This window comes from Heloderma suspectum, chromosome 4 (assembly GCF_057233095.1).
Source record: "Heloderma suspectum isolate Gila_16-S chromosome 4, 16-S_ref, whole genome shotgun sequence".
NCBI classification, from domain to species: domain Eukaryota; kingdom Metazoa; phylum Chordata; class Lepidosauria; order Squamata; family Helodermatidae; genus Heloderma; species Heloderma suspectum.
The window spans coordinates 264,507,342-264,530,718 of NC_139461.1; positions in this window are offsets into that span (position 1 = coordinate 264,507,342).

Here is a 23,377-nt window from a genome sequence, read left to right on the forward strand (position 1 = left end):
CATCATCCCTCACCACTGGCTATGCTGGCTAGAGCTGATGGGAGTTGCAGTCCAACAACATCTGGTGGGTCATAGCTTCCCCACCCCTGCTCTACAGATTGCAGACAAGCTGAAAACAGTCTCAGAACTTTTCTCAACAGGGCTGTCCCAAAATATCTGCTGCCTGAGGTGAAGGACAAGATACCGCCCCCCCCCCCCAGGCCCATTCCACCTACTGACTAGATTGGCAGTTGAATTTTACTTTGACACAGATGATGAGGCAGCATCCTTCATCTCACCTGAGGGCTACAGGCTAGCTTAGGGAGTGGAGGGCAGGTTGCATGGAACACACAGCTCAGTCTGCCTAATGGTAAGGCCAGCCCTGCTTCTGAATGCTTGAGTCAGAGCATTTGACTATTTCCAATTGCCCCCTGAGTATGCATTCAGAAGAGGTTTTGGGTGTAGGTGGACATAAGGCTCAAAACAGACATGTCTGAGTGGCCATGTGTCCTCATTTACAGAGGACAGCCCTCTATCTGAAGGGCTACCAGAGGACCGCCCTCCCTTTTGGAAAATGTCCTCTCTTGGAAAGGCAGTCCTGTTCAAGTCTGGTTTAAAGATAAAGAGTTCTAAGAAGGGAGAGCAGCAGGCGCCTTGAAGTTTCCCACCAACAGTTAGCACCTGGACAGCGGACTGAACAGGCAGGTACACTTTCCCCTGCCCCCAAAAATCTATCTGGCATTTTTCGGCTTTTAAAAGAAACTAAGGGTGCGGGAGTGGTTTCACATTTGCCACAAAAGCCAGCTGATCAGCACTCTGCATAAGCCAGCTTCCCCTTCAAACAGAGAGAATTAATTACTCCCAGGTTCAGTTCACTTTGGAAGTTTGTGCATCGGTCCAAAAAGAAGTGACTGTGGATCCACACCAGGCCCAACCCCCCCCCCTTTGTATTTCTGTCTCAGGCCTACGTGTGGGGGAAGAGGTTTGCATGCACATTCTCTTGTTGTTGTTGTTCAGTTGTTCAGTCGTGTCCGACTCTTCGTGACCCCATGGACCATAGCACGCCAGGCCTTCCTGTCCTGCGCTGTCTCCCGGAGCGTGCTCAAGTTCATATTCATTGCATCCGTGATGCTATCTAGCCATCTCATCCTCTGCCGTCCCCTTCTCCTTTTGCCTTCAGTCTTTCCCAGCATCAGGGTCTTTTCCAGGGAGTTTTCTCTTCGCATTAGGTGGCCAAAATATTGGAGCTTTAGCTTCAGTATCTGTCCTTCCAATGAGCACTCAGGGTTGATTTCCTTTAGGATGGACTGATTTGACCTCCTTGCAGTCCAGGGGACTCGTAACAGTCTTCTCCAGCACCACAGTTCGAAAGCATCAATTCTTCGGCGCTCAGCCTTCCTTATAGTCCAGCTCTCACAGCCATACATTACTACTGGGAAAACCATAGCTGTGATTATGCGGACCTTTGTCGGCAAGGTGATGTCTCTGCTTCTTACTATGCTGTCTAGGTTGGCCATAGCTTTCCTCCCAAGGAGCAAGCGTCTTTTAATTTCATGGCTACAGTCACCGTCTGTGGTGATCTTGGAGCCCAAGAAAGTAAAATCTGTCACTGCTTCCATTTCTTCCCCTTCTATATGCCAGGAAGTGATGGGGCCAGATGCCATGATCTTCGTTTTTTTAATGTTGAGTTTCAAACCAGCTTTTGCACTCTCCTCTTTCACCCTCAACAAGAGGCTCTTGAGATCCTCTTCGCTTTCTGCCATTAGGGTGGTATCGTCTGCATATCGGAGGTTGTTGATAATTCTCCCAGCAATCTTAATTCCGACCTGTGATTCATCCAACCCGGCATTTCTCATGATGTACTCTGCATATAAGTTAAATAAGCAGGGTGACAATATGCAGCCTTGTCATACTCCTTTCCCAATTTTGAACCAATCGGTTGTTCCATGTCTGGTTCTTACTGTTGCTTCTTGACCCTCGTACAGGTTTCTCAGGAGACAGGTAAGGTGGTCTGGTACTCCCATCACTTTAAGAATTTGCCGCAGTTTGTTGTGATCCACACAATCAAAGGCTTTAGCGTAGTCAGTGAAGCAGAAATAGACGTTTTTCTGGAATTCTCTTGCTTTCTCCATGATGCAGCGAATGTTGGCGATTTGATCTCTAGTTCCTCTGCCTCTTCGAAACCCAGCTTGTACTTCCGGTAGTTCTCGGTTCGCATACTGCTGAAGCCTAGCTTGTAGGATTTTGAGCATCACCTTGCTGGCATGTGAAATGAGCGCAATGGTGCGGTAGTTTGAACACTCTTTGGCGTTGCCCTTCTTTGGAATTGGAATGTAAACTGACCTTTTCCAGTCTTGTGGCCACTGTGGAGTGTTCCAGATTTGTTGGCATATTGAATGCAGCACTTTAACAGCATCATCTTTTAGGATTTTAAATAGCTCGGCTGGAATATTGTCATCTCCGCTAGCTTTGTTGTTACTAATGCTTCCTAAGGCCCACTTGACTTCACTCTCGAGGATGTCCGGCTCAAGTTCAGTGACCGCACTATCATGGCTATCAGGGACATTCAGATCATTCCTGTATAGTTCTTCTGTGTATTCTTGCCACCTCTTCTTAATCTCATCTGCTTCTGTTAGGTCCCTGCCTTCTTTGTCCTTGATCATGCCCGTCTTTGCACAAAACGTTCCCTTGAGATCTCCAATTTTCTTGAAGAGATCTCTAGTCTTTCCCATTCTGTTGTTTTCCTCCATTTCTTTGCATTGTTCATTTAAGAAGGCCTTCTTGTCTCTCCTTGCTATTCTCTGGAACTCTGCATTCAGTTGGGTATATCTTCCCCTTTCTCCCTTGCTTTTCGCTTCCCTTCTTTCGTGAGCTACTTGTAAAGCCTCATCAGACAGCCACTTGGCTTTCTTGCATTTCTTTTTCTTTGGGATGGATTTCGTTGCTGCCTCCTGAACAATGTTACGGACCTCCGTCCATAGTTCCTCAGGCACTCTGTCTATCAGGTCTAATCCCTGAAATCTGTTCCTCACCTCCACTGTATATTCATCAGGGATATGATTTAGGTCATACCTGAACGGTTTAGTGGTTTTCCCGACTTTCTTCAATTTAAGCCGAAATTTTGCAAGAAGCTGCTCATGATCTGAGCCACAGTCAGCTCCAGGTCTTGTTTTTACTGACTGTATGGAGCTTCTCCATCTTTGGCTGCAAAGGACATAATCAATCTGATTTCGATATTGACCATCTGGTGACGTCCATGTGTAGAGTCGCCTCTTGTGCTGTTGGAAAAGAGTGTTTGCTATGATCAGCATGTTCTCTTGGCAAAACTCTATTAGCTTTTGTCCTGCTTCATTTTGTACACCAAGGCCATGCCTGCCTGTTATCCCGGTGATTTCTTGACTTCCTACTTTAGCATTCCAATCCCCTATGATGAAGAGGACATCTTTTTTTGGTGTTAGTTCTAGAAGGTGTTGTAGGTCTTCATAGAACCCATCAACCTCAGCTTCTTCGGCCTCAGTGGTTGGGGCATAGACTTGAATTACTGTGATGTTGAATGGTTTGCCTTGGATTCGTACTGAGATCATTCTATCATTTTTAAGATTGTACCCCAGTACTGCTTTTCCCACCCTTTTGTTGACTATGAGTGCTACTGCATTCTCTACTCAAAAGCAAATACCTCAGAATGCAGCAAATGTGCGTCAAAACCACTTCCACCACTCTACTGTCTGTCTTCAAGGCCAGCGTCCCAGCGTCAGAAGTTGGTATCTTTGGGCACCTGCCAAGGCCCACTTCCCCTGCCTACTGCCAACCCTTGGAGCCTCTTGGCCCTGCTGTTCCTCCTCCTCCTTGCTGTCGCTGCTTGTTCACCTGCCTTTTCCAAGCATGCAAACCCCGACCAGAGTGAGAAGACTGAGCAGCATCCTTCATTTGCCCTGTGCTCTCCCTCAGGGCGGTTGTACAAATTGAGTCCAGAGGGAGAAGGCAAATGAATGGGCTGTGAGGAAGCAGACCCACCCAGCTAGCACGCCCACTGACAGCATCTTGCTGAAGGGCCCCCAGAAACCTGGAGCAGGCACTCTGTCTTTATTGCTTCACATCTGTCTGCAACTAACATACGGGTTGCTTGTGTAGTCATCATAGACCTAGAAGCAAAACCAGTTGTGTGTAAAGCTGCATGCTGACTTGGATCCAACATACGTCAAAGAATGCCTCCTGCCCTATGTCTCATCACAAATTCTGTAGCCGACTAAGTACTATAATACCATCTGTGACCTAGTTTGGCCAGCAAAGGAACAACAGGATGGTATAATTATGGATGCCCCGCAGCCATAAGACTCCCACCCCTTGAAAAACAGCCAGAGAGGTCAAGTGTGAACCTTGATTAGAAGTGTCATAAGTCATTTTATGTGGATGGCCTTGGCAGACCAGAGCTCAGACTCTAGAAGGCTACTCTAGAAGTAGGTGATACATTTTTTGTATTATTTCACTGATCAGAAAGTTGAAATTTAACATATCTGTGTATTTATTTGAATGTTTTGCTATCTGTCCAAAGATCTCAGAACCGGGTGGGCTGTACATGTAAATAAAGAATATAAAATGCAGGCACTCATTTCTTTGGTACTAGCAATGAGCTTGCCCTCTATGGCAGTGAGGCTATGGCAGACTAGATGTAAGGGAGAAGGAGGCATAGTTCTAGCATGAAATCATGAAGCTCAGCCAAGAACAGATTGGCAGCACGGGGGGGGGGGGAGGGCACAGTTGGGGTGGGTGAGGTATTTATTTTCAGTCAATAGCTAACGCAGTACATTGGCAAGCAGGCAATAGAAGCTTGTCACGCATCCTGTACTCTGGCAAGCTTGTCCTGTTTGCCAAGGCTCCGCTGTGGTGGATCTTGTTACCCAACAGGGCCGGGAGAATGTTTAACTAACTCAGGTAGTAGAGCAACTCGTGCTGCTGAGGTTGTTCCAACCACTGTTCCTCAGCATCCTGGTCTTCTGCAGAGAAAAAGAGCAGTCACCAAAACCAGGGAATATGGATGGGCTCTTGTGCAACTTTTGCAGTTTGGGCAAGAGATGGGGCAAGCCTGGTGGGCAGAAGCAATCAAAGGCTCAGGCTGCAGCGTACTAATATTTCCAAGGAAACAGTATGCAGAGTTGTCCCAGAGCGGTTTTTCCAAAGTACAAATCCTAGATAGTCAGTGCTCCTAGAAACACCTGTGCTGGCAGTTCCTGGAAATAATTCCTCCAGGGGATGGGAGAATAGAGCTTGTTCGTGGAGGGTGTGGCCACCTCTGCCAGAAATCTTCCAGGTCCTGGCTGAGGTGGAAAAAAACTACTACCACTTCTATGGCCTCCCATCTCCTCCAGCTTGTAATCTGGCTCCTCCCTCTTGCAGATCCTGAAACAATTAACCATCCATCTACTGTAGCAGCTTCCCATTGGCCTGTAGCAAGTGATTCCCTAATTAGCTGCAGCCTGGGCAAACCAGTGTGCTGCATGTGAAGTGCTGGTGAGCACTGGAAAAAGCAAGACACCATCTTGGATGTAACCCCCATTCTATGTCCACTGGAGTAAGGAGTCCCCAGGCAGCGTTGATTCCTATTATCTCTCCCAATGTGTGGACAGTGCCATCCTTCCAAATGAGAAACTAAAATCAAACTGGGATTCTTTGAGCAGCCCACACTACAGCTGACTGGCACAAGTTGGCTAGATATGCCCAGTCCCATGAGTCTATACCTGGGGCCTTCAACACGGTGCCTGTGGGCCCCAATGTGCCTGCAGACACCTTTCTTGGTGCCCACCAGGCTCTCTATGCCTCCTGATTCTCATGTTTTTTAAATTAAAACTAGGAAGCTGGTATGCTGCAAATGAAGTGCTGCCTTCCTCCAGTGCAAGCTTTATTTGGGTTCAAAAGAGTGGTTTTGTGTTTTGTTGCTCAGTTCTCACATCTGCCTTGTACTTAGATTCTTGGGAAGGTACTTTTCTTTTAGTCCCACCAGTTTGCCTTCCAGCAGTTCTTCTCCCTGAGCCCCTGCCAAAGAAACTGAGGTGGGTGGCCAGGAAGAGGGCCTTTTCTGCTGTGGCACCCCAGCTGTGGAATGAGCTCCTTAGAGAGGTTTGCCTGGCACCTATGTTGTATTCCTTCTGGTGCCAGGTGAAGACCTTTTTATTCTCCCAGGCATTTTAGTATTTTAGTTTCCTAGTTTTTTAGCTTTGGTGTTTTAAAGCTGTATTTGGGATTTTCCCCAAATATGACAAATACAAAGCTGTATTTGGGATTTTCCCTGAAGAAAGATTGGGTGGTGATCCTGCATGGATTGCTGTAGCAAATAAGACTATTACTTGCACAAGCCAGCTGGACCTAGTTCTGGATTTTCTGGCCTTATAGGCACCTTTTAGCAGGATATAATTTGTTCTTGTGCTCTCTGCTTGTGGGACATGGTATAATTTGGAAGATGCTGTTGACTAATTTATTAGGAGTGTTTGCAGACAACAGAGCCTGTCTTAGCGCTGAGAATGGACCACATGGCCTTGTTCCTGTTCTTTAAGAACTTTGAGGCAGGCTGAAGTTCTACAGGTGTGTGACTATTCCTGTCACACTGCTACAGGAAAAAAAAAAAGCTGTAGCTGCCAAAAATCTCCCTGTCGCACACCTATTCAAAGCACAGGAGCTCTATCTTGAAGATAATCAACAACCCTACACAGCTGTCTTAGGGCAGGATAGACTGGCTTCACCTGCAGATACCTCCAGGGCAGGCCTAGATTTGCTAATTGGTCCACCAATCAGGTATTGTATTTATTTTTTGCATTTTTAGCCCACCCTTCCTCCAAGCATCTCTGCAGCATGGATGGTTCTCCCTGCCCCTATTTTCTCCTCACAACAACCCTATGAGGTAGATTAGGCTGAGGGATAGTGACTGGCCCAAGGGTACCATATCGGCTAAGAGATTGAGCAACAAATCAAGAAGCCCTGGTTCGAATCTCCTCTCTGCCAAGCCCTTCAGCAAGCCACTCTCACTCAGCTTCAAACCTTCCTTCTGCAATGGGGGAGGGGGGGGGATAATAATTCTGGTTTATTGTATTTATTTCATGTATATCCCTCCTTTCTGTCAAAAAATGGCACTCAAGCTGGCTCACAATAAAATCCAGATTAAACATAAAATCTTAATTAAAACATAACATAAAAACAAAGAAAAGCACAATTAAAAGCTAAAAGTAAAAGAAATAAACAGCACCAACCAAATATAAACCCCTCGAGCAACAGACCAGCTTATATGCCAAAGGCCTGCCTGAATAAAACATGCCTACCAACAGAAAGACAACAGGACTTGTTTTAAAGATTAGAATTAGAGGATTAAAAGATTAGAACTCAATAATGCACATGAACCACTTTGAATAATTGAAAGTGTTATACAAATGTTGTTGTTGCTCCCCTATAACTTGTAGACACTGGGGAAGTGATTTATCTCATTGTTTCTTCAGTCCCATCCCTACTCTAGAAATGCACTCTAGCAATGACAGGGCAAGAAAGAACATGTGATGGGAGAAAGAAGATGGGTGGTTCTGAAGCTTCATGTCAGGCTCCATACCAGCAATAGAGGCCTAAGCACATCACCTTCCTCCTAGCCCCAGACATGCTTACAGATGTCTATATTACTAAAGAGATTGGGGTAGAGTGGAGAGATGATGTAGGACTCTGCCTCTTGGTCCAATCAAAATATATACACAAAATGAACTGGAGTTGGGGGTAAGTAAGTATGGCAATTGCCCACAATTATTTTTAGGGAGGCCCACTCCACACCGTGAGGCATGTGACTGCTTGGTACTTGGAATGCTCTACAGCAACATTCCCTAACCTGGTGCCCTCCAGATGGGTTGAAGTACAACTCCCACCATTCCCAGCCATTGGACATGTTGGCTGAGGTTGATGGGAGTTGTGGTCCAAAATATCTGGTGGGCACCAGTTTGGGGAAGGCTATTCCACCAGAGTAAAAGCTCAATGAATGAGTAGATATGAAGCTTTGTTGATATTTTTGTTGTACAGAAATTGGATGGAGTGATGTTAACCTTGGAAAAAATCTAGATTTTGTGCCACACAACTAAGTGTTAAACAACCCTCATATAACCCTACTTCAAACCGAGGGTTATGCCATGTGAACCAGGTCCGTACAAGGTAGTTTCCTATGTTTCTATGACACAAGTGCAATAGTGCCCTCCTGGTCATGTTCCCAAACAACTGGTGTACATAGGCATACTGCCTCTAATACTGGAGGTAGCATATAGCCATCAGGACTAGCAGCCTTATCCTCCATGAACTTGTCCAATCCCCTTTTAAAGCCATCTAAATTGGTGGCTGTTGGTATGTACAGTATGGGGTTGTCACTTGCATTGATTACATGGTCTGTTAGAGATTTCGGATTCATGCTACAAAATGTGTTAAATATACTTAAAGATCTGGAGAACAATAAGAAGTGACAGGAAGAATAAGAGCCTTTCTACATGAGGCTTTTATTGTGTGCTTGTGATTCCTCAGTCATGGTAGTTTGTGGGCCCTTTACACAACATCCTCCTCCTCCATGGCCTCTCCTGTGCTTTGTAACCATTGGGGGGAGGGGGTGTCTAATGAGGAAAGTCTGGTATATCTCTGAATGGCAACTTGCAACCTGGTGTATTTGCGCAATTCTGCTATACCACTGCGCTACCTACTAGTTGTATAATGGAACATATAGAAAGGCAGAGAAAGAAAACCCCCAGAAAAAAAATGTGTAAAGGAGCTGATCTTAATCCCACTAAGAATCCAGAAGCAGAAGCCTTAGTAAAGGTACAAGTTAAAAGCCTCATGTAGAAAAGCCCTGAGAATTGACAGGGATGTCAGAGGCAACAAGAGTAATTATTCAATATGTCAGAAATCACTCATAACTTGAGTCTTCCTATTGCATTTTTTCCTTGGATGACAATTCTACTACACTGAAGCACTAATTTTCTGTTGTTGGGGGTTCAGTTTCTGCAGGATCATCCTTGCCATCTTTCTCACTAACTTATGCTACATACCCAAGATCATGTGGTTGATTATTACAGTTTAATAAATGTGGAATGCAACAGCCTTGTGTAGGTAGCTATTAACCTCAGGTCCCATGCTTCACCGATACACAATACATTAAAAGAAAGCAAATAATTCAGCTTTTTATTACTCCTTAACCACCCTTGGTGCACATTAAGTGATCTTAAGTATGCGCTCTTAAAAGGCTGTCAGTGGGGCCTTTTCTCTTGTTCATAATCTTGTGTTCTCCTTGGCAGCATTGTTGTTTAAGCCATGCCCAGATTCTGCCCCTGCAACACCAGCAACACCCTTGCTAATTATACGGGTAACATAATAAACCAGAGGGGGTGGCAGTTGGCATGGCTCAATTCACAAGAAGCTGCCCCTGCCAGGAACTCCTCTGGTATAACAATAGGTTGTTTGGTCATTAAACAACCATTGCAACCATTGCCTCCCCTCAGGGGAAACACCATGGTGATTGTCATCTGGAAGCAGGAGCAAAAGGCAAGCTGAAGGGCATGGCAAGCTTGACAGAGGGACACTGAAGGTCATGCCAGCTGTATATAGCAAGCTGACTCCCTTACACTTGTTGCTGTGGGACAAGCCTGTACATGCAGCCTCTTCTGTCTCTCAATAGTCCCTCCAGTAAGGGACACTTTCTCTGTCATCTAATCTTTCTCATTCATTAAGGTGGCTTCTCTGGGTGCTTTTTTGCATGTGTTACTGGCTTGGAAAGTCTGAAAGAATGATCCACTCTGACCTGCACAACAGAATTTCCCGGTGCATTCCTCTATCAAACTTTACTTAACTCCCCACCAATGTTTTGCTATGACATGTCTTCTGGGAGGGCGCCAAGACCCCAGTCCAAAGCTATGCAGGCACATGTACAGATCCCATCAGAATCAATGAGACTTACTCATGGAAGACATGCATTTTGGGTTGTGGTCTGTGTCTTAATTTGAGGGAAGCCACTGGCAATCCTTTCAATGCTGCTTGATACTCTCTGGGTCTGCTCAGCACAATTAGCATTTAATGACTCAGGAGTCAGGAACACCCTCTCATTCCACACAGGCAGCCCAGGAGCCATTTCTTTCGAAGCTTGAAGGTCAAACTCATTATGACGTTGGCAGTGCTATGTGTTTAAATGCGGAACTGTGCCAACTGCTTATAAAGACAGGGGTGGGGCCTGATGTGAATAGCAGTCAATGAGGATCATAGGAAGCTGCCTTCTACCAGGTGAGACTATTTCCCCATCCAGCCCAGTACTGTCTACTCCTGGGGTGTTGAGTCTTAGGCCTGTGGGCCAAATCCGGCCCTCCTGCGACCCCAATCTGGCCCTCCAGGGTTCCCCAGATGGCCACGCCCATTCTCCTGGCTTCACCCCCTTTCCACAACCATCAATCATTTGGTGGTTTCCCACCATTTGTGCAGTTTTTACCCATTCTAAAAGGTTAAAATGCTTCTCCTCAGGCTTGGTTACTGGCAGCAAGGGCTTGAAGCTAAAATATGCTGGCATTTAGGCCCCACCCCATTTGCCTTTGGCCCTGCCCACCACTGGGAGCTTCTCTGAAATTGAATCTGGCCCTCAGGCTGACAGAGATTCAACACCTCTGCTATGCTCCCACTGACAGAGGGCTCAAGCAGAGAGTGATCTTTCCTATTACCTTCAACCTGAGATCCTTTTAACTGGGAGTGAACCCAGGAGGACCTCCTGCATGCAACTACCACTGAGCTATGGTCTCTCCTCACAGAGAGTAGAACTGTCCTCCTCACCCCCTACAGTTTATTTATTCAATTTATTTATTCTTATTTATTTCAAATAAATAAATATTTGAACCCCAACAACATTTTAGGCTAGAGCCTTATGCCAATTGCTTCTTCTGACAAGCTCAGATTCCTGCATAACAGTCTCCTCAACCGGGGCCATTGCACACATGTGAGTTAAGCAGCCAGATGTGAATTAATGCAGTTTCATCGTGTTAAGACACCTCTGACATGTTAGATCTTCAGCATCTCAAAGATACCTACATGTCAGTAACGGCCTTGGGACCAACATACTTAAGAGGCTGCTTCCTTCCTTATGTTTCATCATAAGGGGAGGGACCATAGCTCAGTTGATAGGGCACATGTTTTGCATGCAGAAAATCCCAAATTCAATCCCTGCTATTTCCAGGTAGAGCTAGGAAAGATACCTCCCTGAAATCTTGGAGAAGCACTGCCAGTCAATGTAGACCAGGAGTATAGAACCTCAGGCCCATGATCCAAACCTGGCCCTGATGGGGTTCCAGTATGGCCCTCTGGGTTTCACTAGATGGCCACTCCCCTTCCCCTAGCCCCAACTCCTTTTGCCTAACAACCAGTCATTTATTGGCTTCCCAGCTTTTGTGCAGTTTTTTCTCATTTTAAAAGGTTGAATTGTCTCTGCTAAGGTTTAGTTACCGGCAGCAGGAGCTTTAAACTAAAATATCTTAGTATTTCGGCCCTACCCCTTTTGTCTTCAGCCCTCCCCACCACTGGAATGTGGTCCCTGAGAGGTTCTCCAAAATGGAATTTGGCCTCTCGGGCTGAAAGAGGTTCAACACCCCTGGTGTAGACAATAGTGAGCTAGCTGGACCAGTGGTCTGACTGCATATAAGTCAGCTCATTCATATGCTCACTTGCTTCTTGATTCATACTTCAGCCTTTGAGGAGAGACCATAGCTCAGTGGTAGAGCACATGCTTTGCATTCAGAAGGTCCCAAGTTCAATCCTCGGCATCTCAATTTTTAAAAGGATCAAGAAGGAGGTGATGGAAAAGATCTCTGCTGGAGAACTGCTGCCAGTCAGAATAGGCAATACTGAGTTAGATGGACAAATAGTGTAACCTGGTATAAGGCAGCTTCCTATGTTCCTATCATGATCCCTTAGACTGAGATATGTGTCTTATAATGATGCTGTTTACTTATTTATTTATTTTTAAACATTTATATCCTGCTTATTCTCCAAAGAGTTCTCGGTGGGGGCTCCCAGAGCTTAGGATGATCTTAGGGTCCAGGCAGGTATATAGTTAGAAAAGGTTAGAGTAACACAGCTCCTGAACATTTGGTAAAAATGTAAATGTGCCATTCACCATGATTCTCTATGGGTGCAGAAGCATCTCTCTGTCCGTTGGCATCTCTCTGGTGAAACCCCTGTATATTTCGCACTGGAAGCTAGAGTGGAAAACCATTTCAGATTCAGATGGGAAGTGCCAATAAGCACTGCAGTGACTGTGATCTCTTTCTGTCTCTATGCAGAGTTATGTGATGCATCTACAGTTGCACTGTACCACTTCCGACTGCAGATGGGAACTGAAAGTTTGAATGCTTCCCATAACACCTCTCTGCACATACAAAGATAACATGTCCGAGAAATAAGAAGGGTAACACTGGTTATGACCTGTAGGAGAAGAATCAAATTTTCCATGGTACAAAATACTGCATGTTGTAATTGGAAAGTACATTATTCTCACAACAGAAGTGCTACCTTGAGAAAAAGAAGCTTCGGTAGAGTGGGCACTTACATATTGCCAAAAAAAAGAGGAAATGCAGCACCAAAAAAGAAGACAAAAGAGGATACAAATTTACATAATATTTGCATACACTAATATTTATATACTATTAGCATATGCTAATATTTATGTATATGTGGAACTGTGGAAATAATTACTATAATTTAAATAGATAGACAGTGCATCTCATCATAGTGGGGAACACTGAACAGGTAACCTATCTGCCTGTTCAGTTGGTTGGGCAGCCTCAAGGCCCCTGTTCTCCCTACTAATGGTTCTTTATCTTTAAACTAGACTTCGACTGAATTGCCCTTCAAATACAGGGTGCTCTTCAAATAGAGTACTGTCCTCTGACAGCCCTTCAAATAGAGGAATGTCATCTGTTAAGTAGGACACCTGGCCACCCTAGGTCATTTGCAAAAAATAAATAGCAGTTGTTGCAACAAACATGGCCTGATTACAAAAAGATAATAGAGGAAGGCTTTCCCAAATCCAAGAAACCTCTTTCCTCTGACCCATACTGGCTAGCTGGCTGGCACTGGTAAGATCTCCAAGAGAAGTGATTATTTAGAATTTTCCGAGAAGGTTATGCTGTAATGCATGTTACTAAGTAGTCCCCTCCAAAAAACCCCCAAAATCCCTCTCTGATTCTGCTTTGCCATTAGTTACTCCTGGGCACTAAAGGAATTGTACAGGCCTCTTTAAGAAGCCTGATCCTTTCGGAGCCCAAAGGCTGACAAGTTTGCACCCTGAACCACACCTGACCCTGGGAAGGGTGTGTCCAATAAAGGATTTTGTATTGCTCCATCTCTCTCTCTCTCTCTCTCATGGATGAGTAAACACATCACTGAAAAAACACCTCAACTGCTGCAGTTACATAATAAATGCCTCACAAATGCAAACTGCACGCAAACTACTTGCTCAGGAAAAGATAGCAAACTCTACTCTAGCCCAGTGCTCAAATTATGCTGGAGGTGGGGCAGAGATGTCCTGGTCCTCTACTTTGGGTTACCAACCTTTTACTGTTCTTAGGAGGCTATGTGGGACATGATTTGGGGTCTGAGAGTGGGACTTTGGGATTTCATTAAGGGTTCCCGATATCCTCTCCCCACCCAAAATTCAAGCACTCCTGCTGGGAATGCTCACTCCTATGTGATTACCAAACGCCATAGTCATGTGCCATAAAATCAAGCTGCATTCTGGCAGAAAGAGAGTTTACTCCCCCACAGGGCCAGCCCTACTATTAGGCAAAGTGAGGCAGTCACCTCAGGAAGCAGATGTTGAGAGGTGGCACCAAGGTGTTGGAGGAGAGAGCTGTGGGCCACATGGCCTGCCTTGCACCCCCTAAGCTACCCTGCTGCCTTCCAATGTAGTAGAAGATGCTGTCCCATTGCCAGTGTCAAAGAAAGATTCAACTGCCAGTCCATTCAGCTTGTGTACATGGAATGGGAGGAGCCATTATGTCCTTCACCTCAGGCAGCAAAATATCTTGGGCCAGCCCTACTCCCCCAGGACCACAGTTACCAATCTGAAATGGCATATCTTACTTCTATGTGAGCTGCCTTGTAAGGTCTATGTCCTAAAGACAGCCTATAAATACTTGTATAAATCAATAAATGAGCATATGCCATGGCAGGAGGACCACAGATTTCACCAAATATGGCTCATCCTCATACAGACCATGTGCCCTATTTGCTCAATGCATAATATACATAAATGCCAAGAGGAAGGGGGAGAGTAATGGAAACAGTGAAGTACAGAAGAATTTAGATGCCTACCAACTTGTTGTATAAAACTAAGGCATGTTCATGGGACTGTGCATCTCTTTCCCCCTATTTCAGCATTCCTCAATCTGCTGCCCTCCAGTTATGTTGGACTCTAACTCCCATCAACCCATTCTGCATGAAGAATAGCAATTGTACAAATGGTGCTTTTCCTGGCATAAAGATGCAGTGATGGCTAGTGTTTCATCTGTTGAATGTCTGCCTGTATTAAGGCACATGAGCCTTGCCAGGAGGAAGAAACACTATGAACAGTTCAATTACACACACACACACTGAACTTGGTAGTCTTGTTTTATCTCCTTAGGCCTAGCCTGGTGAATAATAACAACCAAAGCCCAGCTCTTTATCTGTTTCCTTACATTTGCAGAAGCTTTAGACTTGTTTGTGTGATGGAACAAGAGCTGGGAAAGTGAAAATAAACCTCTGGTTTCTGTGTTGATTCCCATTCGATAACTGTCAGTTCTGACCCTCCACAACAATCTTTGTGAATGAGTCACTGGATTTCGTGTGTGGTGGAGTTAGCCTAGTTCAATTATATGATCAGATTATTTGGAGGAAGGAGACTGGAGCCATGGGGCTGGCTTATAACTGAGGTGATTACTTATTTGGACAAGTCTTTCCAGCAGAAGGAAAAGCTAAGCCTTTGGTGCCCTCAACAGCATTTGTGGTGCCCTGGCTTCCTGTGGTTAGCTCTGCATGATCTGCAAGCAAAATAACATTTGGCAGATGCCATGCACCAATCAAGTCCTCCCTCCTTTTCCCACAGACAGGCATTCATTTTGATTACCAGGATTCATCCCTCCTTCCTATTCACCACCACCACCACCACCACCACTTCTGCCTGCAAATATCCTAGGCTTCATATACACAAACAGGGGTTAGAACATTTGGGGTGGGGGATGGGGAGAAATCACACTGTTGTGACCCCTTTGGGGTATACCCATGAGCATCCATGTTTGGGTAAGGATCAAACATGCAATAGATCTCTGATCAGCAGAGAGGGACATAGAAAGTTGCACTCCCACCTGCAGCTTCTCCCTTCCCCCCATCTTCCCCTTTCACTGTCTCACATCAGAAGGAAGCTTTGTATACACATCATTCTCCAAATCCGCCTGCATCTACCCTGTCTGCAAACAGGAAACACTGCTCTTTGGCAGTGGGGCGGGGGCAGAAGCTGAAACTCTGCATTGCCCACAGTCAGGCTAAGAGTCTGCTTCTGTCTCTGCATCCTGGTAAGAGGCATGGCCATGACACAAAAGGAGTGTTATTCCTGTTGCCTCATTGTTGTGATTAGTATACTACAACCAGTATACCATCTGTAAAAAGAACTACCCTTAGGTAGTTCATGCAGTGTGTTTCTCCATTTTGTACCAGAAACATTTGGATGAAGGGATCATGTGGGATAGGCCAATCTTTTGAAGAAGTAACCACATCATTGCTGTGGTTCCCTCAACCTGACCAGCCCATAACATATGTTTCCCTCAACCAAATATGACCAGTGTGACATAAGATCTAGCCACAGGAACTTGGCATCCATGTCACACTTTTAATATATGAACTGAGCCTCAGTGGGTATGCAATGCATGACCACAGAATGACAGGCTTCTTTGTAGGTGGCAGATATCAGAGAATGGAGATATGAACAAATGCACTCCCCCATTCTTATTCTTCTGTCATCCTCACCGATGACTTGGCAGAAATTTAAGAAGTGAGCTGAGAGATGTTCCCTGTCTGCAGCACAGCAATTACGGAGGGTCCACAGGGACAGCTATGTATGTTCTGAGTTCTCCTCTCAGATGGAAAACAACACAATGCCTAGCAGGGCAGGGGGGCTATAAAGAGAAGAAGGCTAGATATCACGGGTGGGCAACCACAGGCCCAGCGGCCAAATCTGGCCCTCCTGGCGTCTCAATCCAGCCCTCCAGGATTCCCCATATGGGCACACCTTCTTTTTGCCCAACCACTAATCACTCGGTGGTTTCCTAACTTTTGTGCAGTCTTTTCTCCATTGTAAAAAGTTGAGATGCCTCTCCTAAAGCTTAGTTACTGGCAGTAAAAGCTTTAAGCTAAAATATGCTGTTGTTTTTTATATTTTGGCTGCACCACTTTTGCGTTTGGCCCTGCCCCCTTTTCCACTGGAATGCAGTCCCCAAGAGCTTTTCCTAAATTGCATTTGGCCCTTGAGCTGAAAGAGGTTCTCCACCCCGATACAGACATATGCGCACATACACACCTACCAACACTACATAGGCACACACACGGCAAAAGCTCAGGCAAATAAAAACACAATTCCAAAAGAAACCCCTCAAACACAATACACACACACACACAACTCCCAGGCAAACACACCCACCACTCACACCCACACGTACTCTGCGAAAACACACGCCACACCAAAACAAACGATAGCGTGGCTCTAAGGGCCAAAACAGACATCACTTTAAATGAGTCTCTAGCAGCTATGCTGTTTTTATTTTAGAGTAGGTGCAGTGGGCCCAGTCTGGATACTGCCCCCCCCAATTGCTCCCATGCTAGGGTCCCAATCTGGATCAGGGACTCTGCACCCACCTAGAGTAAAAATGAAAAGGAAAAAAGACATAGCTGCTAGACACACATTTAAACTTTAAAGTAATGTCTGTTTTGGCTCTTAGTGCTGGAAAGAAGTGAAGGTGTAAAGGCTGGTGGGCTCTGCCTTTGGCCATCCCCCATTTCCTGGTTTTCTGAGCAACTCTTTGATGAAGAAATAAGATCTAAACTTGAGTTTCTCTTTCTCAGAGAGCATGATGAACATAAGGCTCAGTAGCAGTGCAATCCTTTCCCCTCCAACCCTGTTTCCTGGCATTAGGCCCAACCTTTCTTCTCTGTTTACATCCTTCCTTCCCGTAAATGACTTGAAGATCAAGCTGGCCAATAGCCAGATACACCTGTCTGACAGGTAGAGTGGGACAGTTTGCCCGGGCATTGGCAAAGAAAAAAAGTTGACCAACTCTTCAAGGATCTGCATTGCAACCGGGATATTATAGGAGGGGAGCCTGGGGGCAGGGGGTGGGATGGGGAAGACCAAAGCAGCCTCTTCTAATTAGGTCATAGCAGGATTTCTCACCATTCTTTGGCCTTAATGTGAAATTTCAGTAAGAAAAGACTAAAAGCCATTTCAGCTCAGTGCAGCATAAACGCAGAGGTTTGAAGTGTTTGCACATTGGGGGGTGGGGATGTCCGCCACTAGCCTAATTCAAAACACTGCATATCTTTGACATCTGTAGAATACCATCGTCCCTCTCTTTTGAGATTTTGAACTAGGAACTCCAGTGGGTACCTTCGAAAGTGGGTTACCAGCTCTTTCTCTCAGTCTCTCTGCTCTTCAATGATCAAGATCCTGTTGAAGGGTCAGGAGTCCAATGGGTAGTGCAGTCAACAAGCACTTCAATGGAAGGCTCAGTTTCAGAGGCAGCATACCTCCATCTGAATGCCAGTTGCTGGGGTACAAACTGCTTTATAATAGAAAGGTGAGATATAAACCTTAGAAATGTAATTAAGTACTTTCTTTGCAGTCACTACAGGTAGAAACTTTATCTTCTAAAACAAGTGGAACTACTTGAGATTCTTGGGAGGCTCAATTCTGCATCTATCCAGTACTGCGCTCTCTTTTTAAAAATGCACACAGCCCTGGACTTCATGAGTTAAGGAGTCTCATGGGATTATCATGTAGCTCAGGGGTTGGCTGCCTTCAGTCTTGTAGGCTGGGGTGGGGTGCCTATTTTTTGTATTAGAAATGTTGTGATTGACTGATAACATTTTAAATATCTTAAATGATCATCCATACAATCCTGCCTGTTTGCTAAGATCTTTGGGGGAGATGCTCATTTGCCTGTCAGTTAGATTGATTACATTGGCAGGCACAAGAGACAGGGCCTTCTCAGCAGTAACTCCACAGCTGTGGAACTCTCAACTGATCTATGCATGGCTCTTTCACTGCAAGCCTTCAAATGGACCTTAAAAACTTACCCATCCTGGGCAGCGTTTTCCTAACAGTACTGCTGACTTGCAGGGCAATCCTATATATGCCTACTCAGAAGTCCCATTGCGTGCAATGAAGCTTATTCCCAGGCAGATTGGTACAGGACTGCAGCCTTAATGTGTCTTACATAAAACTTTGTGGTATGGTTTAGGCCTTCTTTAAAACCCGTTCTCTTAAATAGTGCAGTATGGACTGGTCTTATCATTTTAATGCACCTTAATGCAACATGTTTTCGATATGCTGCCTTGTGTGCAGGCACCAGGCCAGTTACCCCACAGTCTACCTTCTACCCACCGCTAATATACACATGTCATTTCCTATATCCATCACTCTTCTGAAATTCAGGCTTCCCTTTAACACAGGCTGCTCAACATGTCATTTTTAACCAATGGGCTTTTAACCAACCTGATTGCTACAAGATGCAGCTCCCACCCAGGCAAGGAGACTGCTGTTGCTTTTGTGTTCCTTCTCTAGTGAATTTAGCTTATTCCCAAGGAATATTTATTTATTTATTTATTTATTTATTGCATTTCTATCCCGCCTTTTTTCCTCTTGCAAGGAACCCAAGGTGGCTTACATTATCCTCCTCCTCTCCATTTTATCCTCACAACAACAACCCTGTGAAGTGGGTTGGGCTGAGAGTGTGTGACTGGCCCAAAGTCACCCAGTGAGCTTCCATGGCCAAGTGGTGACTAGAACCCGGATCTCCCAGCTCCTAGTCCAACACTCTTGCCACTACACCACACTGGCTCATAGTGGAATACCACTGAAAATGAGCAGAGCTACAGAAAAATAGTAAGACTCAGAAAAACCTAGCCTAATTTCCTGTTTGTTCTCTTTTCTAGTTTCCAAAAGCATTTCAGGAAAAGAATGTTATGTGTAGCTTCCATTAAAAGATTTGACTGACATGGGGAGAAAAATTCTCTTTCTTTCTATTCTAGTGAAATGCGAAAACAGGATCTGACTCTCACTGTGCCCTCCACTCCCCAGCTGATGTCCTCTCCTCTAGAGGCCAAGTGCCAAAACCTTCTGGGTTTGGTCACGGGCCAAATCGCCTGCCTCAGTCAGAAGCGCCTGATCCCTGATATTTTGTCAGAGTGTGGCATTTGGGTGGGTGCTGTGAACAGGGTGAGCCTACCTGGTAATTTGGCATAAGCTCAGTCCCCGCTGGGTATTTAAACACATAATCCCCCTTCCAGTAAATGAGTTAGCTGAAAACCAGCCTGATTCTCTCCCATCCATCTTCCTGTAATCACAATTGCATACAGCCTAAAACTCAGAAGAAGGGTCCCTGATGTAATTTAGCTGGCCTGTCATCCACTGCCAACTCCTCATGCAATTGAGTCGGTAAACAACCCAGTGCCTGGGTAGTGTTGATTTGTTTAGCTTAGGTAAATGGAGCAAGTACTGAGCAAATCTCCTTGAACCTGTTAACCGAAACAGAAACTGGGCCATGCAAAATTTGCAAAGCTTCACCTCTGCCCTTATGTAACACAAAACAATGCGCAGCTTCATATCACAAGTCCTACCAAAGCAAGTGCATATTTGAGGAGCACAAGCTTTGCAGAGCAGAGCTTTCCCCCATTTAATATTAAGTAATAGCCATGACTGGCTCAAATACAAGTGCACTGAAAAGAACAGTGAACTAGCCAAGTAAGTTGGAGGAGAAAAGGAGAGGGAGAGAGGAGAGGTGGTCTGGACCAAGGGGGAACACAGATAAGCTCCCCCCGCCCCATCTTTGGCCATGGGTATGCATGGAGGTCAAAGGAACTGACAACACCAAGCAAAAATATAACAGTGCTCCCCCGTGAGTACCTGAGCGGGATGGTGAGAAAGAAGAAGGGCACTCCTGTGTGAATAACTAGGGGCTGGATTTCTGGAGGAACAAGCAGGTTCCCCCGCCACCTGCTTGGAGCCTTCAGTACCTCACACCAGGTCTGGGTTTGTTTGTTTTTTGCAGCAGCAGCAGCCAGGGTGCACATGTGACAGTATGGGGGGAGGGAACACTACTGGGACTAGGAGATCCATGGGGTCCCATTACATTGAGGAAAAAATGCAAGGCCAAATTGCAGATCATGGTTGAGGATTTTAATGGAATTTGCCTATATCTGTTGTCCAGATCTTGTGAAATTTGCTAGAGCCAATAAGAAGTAGTGTTAGAACAGAACAAGCAATATTCTGAACAGTTGCTGGCCCATGCTCTTCTGAAGCCAAACAACACGTTTCATTAAAGATGTAGCTAGCAGCAATGTTACCCCACCCGTTTTTATTTTTCCATAGTTTTGTGGATTCCAGTTTTTATTGGGACCCCTCCCCAACAAAGTTCTTATAAAGTCATTTTAAGAACTGTAAACTGAACTGGCTTTCCCCCATCCCTTATTTCTTATGTGTCATGTCTTAAGTGTAGACTGCAAGCCTGAGGGCAGGGACTGACATGCTAAATATCTTTGTAAGCTGTTCTGGGAGCCTTTTTGGCTAAAGGGCGGGGTATAAATGGCAATCAATCAATCAATCAATCAATATAAAGTCCCTTCCAAGTCTATGGCAAGGGTTCATCAGGTTTAGAGATCTCTAGATTGTATCATGTATGGATTACTCTCTGTAATTGGCACTCCTAGGATCTGGCACAACAAATTAAACTCTGGAGCAACAAACCAGTTGTCCAGCTGATGTCTGGACAAATAATCCAGTATATTCACATTGTTTCTGAACTGGATCTAACCAAGGTTCACTCCAGGGAGGCATTAGAAGTTGGCATTGTCAAGCACCTGCTGAGGCCCACACTGTGAAGGAGGCCCACCCACTGCTACCACCAGAGCTCCTGGCTCTGCTCCTCCTCTGCCTCCTTCTTGCTGTTCATCTGGCCCCTCCAAGCAGCAACGAGAAGAAGGAAAATATGCAGTAACCTTCATTTACCTTGTCCTCTCCTTCTGGGCAGTTGTAGGGTGGCCACTCACACACTGCCCCCCAAACAGAGGAAATGCGGCACCAAAAAAGAGGACAGGATTGGCATACAATTTGCATATGCTAATTGATGTGTATGTATGCAAATGTGGAAATAATTAGTATAATTTAAATAGAAATACAGTGCATCTCACCATAGTGTGGAAGACCGTGACCAGGTGCCCTGTGTGCCTGCTCAGTCTGCTGGGTAACTTCAAGGCCTCTGCTCTCCCTATTAATTATTCTTTATCTTTAAACCAGACTTGGACTGGGTTCACACAATCGCCCATGGGTGCCATCCTTTGTCATCCAAACCCAGGAATCATGGGCTTTGTGAGGGTTAAACAACCCTCGTAGAACCCATGGCCTGTTTTAGGGTTGTTTAACCCTCGCATAACCCACAACCCCTGGATTTGGATGGTCATGGCTTGGATATTCAAAATGGTCACCAGCATGCACCACAACCCTTAAATAAGCCATAGTGGGCTGCTTGATCATGCGAACCAGCCTTTGGACTCACCAGCCTTCTCTAAAGTAGGACACCTGACCACCCTATGTGCCCAGGGGAAGAGGACAAGCGAATGGGCAGTGGTGAAGAGGCAGTGGGCCAGCCCAGCGAGGAGAGTCCAGTGATGGCATCTTGCTCAGGGAACACCCAAAATTCAGAGTTAGCACTGATTCATTCATCTTTATTATTAATTTATCACATTTTTAATCTGCCCAATAACCAATATTCTCTGGGTGGATTACTAACAGTTACTTAAAGACGATTCCTGTTATCTCTTTACATTTTAACTCTGCTCCCAGCGAGAGCTGCCGTTTTAAAACCATGACGGGCCTGTTAAACTTAAGTAACTGTGTGAACATCGACATCAGTTTCATCAGTTTCAGAGTAACATGAGATCCATCTCGGGGTGAAGAGGGTAGAGGCTGGGGCTAAAGCGTTGGCTGGGCTGATATGGAGGCGGGTGATTGCTTTTGTGGGTGGAGGTTTTTCCTGCCCTTCCTCACGGCTCCCCAGCTACTCTGTGTCCCTTGACTGCTCTGTACCGCCCCATTGCACTGATGAGCTCATGTTGCCTCGGTAACCATCCAAGGCTAATGCCAGGCAGTTTAGTCATTAGGAGCAAAGAAGAAGGAACAGGTTGGTCCACATCTATTTGGCTTAGGGCAAAACTGCCAGAGCACTGGGAGCTTGGAAAAACGCCCTGGGTATAGCAAGCGGAGCATGTGGAGATGATGGCGCAGGGATCCGCAAGGACACCAATATGGGGGTAGATTAAGGCTTCCAGGTTCAATAGGAGAAAGGAATCCATCTTAAATAGTAGACAGAAGGGAGAATTTCAGGTGGCACAACTTTTCCCATTATTTATTTAAATAGGTAAGTTCAAAAGGTCAGGGCAGGCTAGAATCAGTTATTATTTTTTTCCACCTATATATCTGGGGATCTCAGGGTAACACATATGGGGCATACAACAACTATGAGAGGGGTAGATTAGTTGGAAAGACAGATTTCCCTCAAGGACATCCAGTGAGCAGGTCTGAGTCATGGCTGAGCAGGAATCCTTTGAACCCAGGTCTCCATTGTACCACAGTGGCTCTCCAGAATGTGTTAAACTAAGGCCATAATCCAGAGGAGTGTCCGACCAACTTGGTGTGCATTTCTGAAACTTGGGGGAGTTTCAACAGTTTGCCAAAAAGCACTTGGGGGTGGGGTGGGGAGTTTCATTGAGCAGATGCAAGCTTTTGGATGCAGCTAAAGTGGGTGTCTAGATTATGACTTAAATATTCTGAATGACTGTAAATGAAGAATTTGTTAAAGATGTCATGAATCCTAACAGATTAGAAGTTCCCAGTAACCAAAGAGGTTGACCCAGCTAGTGGAGAAACACTTGGCCTTGACACCAAACCCTTCAGTTGCTGAGAGGTGGGGAAACACCAGAGCTCTCAGAGGAGGGAAATAAAAGAGGAGGCATGGATCTCTGAGGAGAAATGGGGCAGGCAGTCTGAGTTCAGGAAGAAGGGGGAAGGCAGTATGAGTTCTGAGAGAGAAGGGAGGGGGCATAGACCTAATGGATGGGGTGC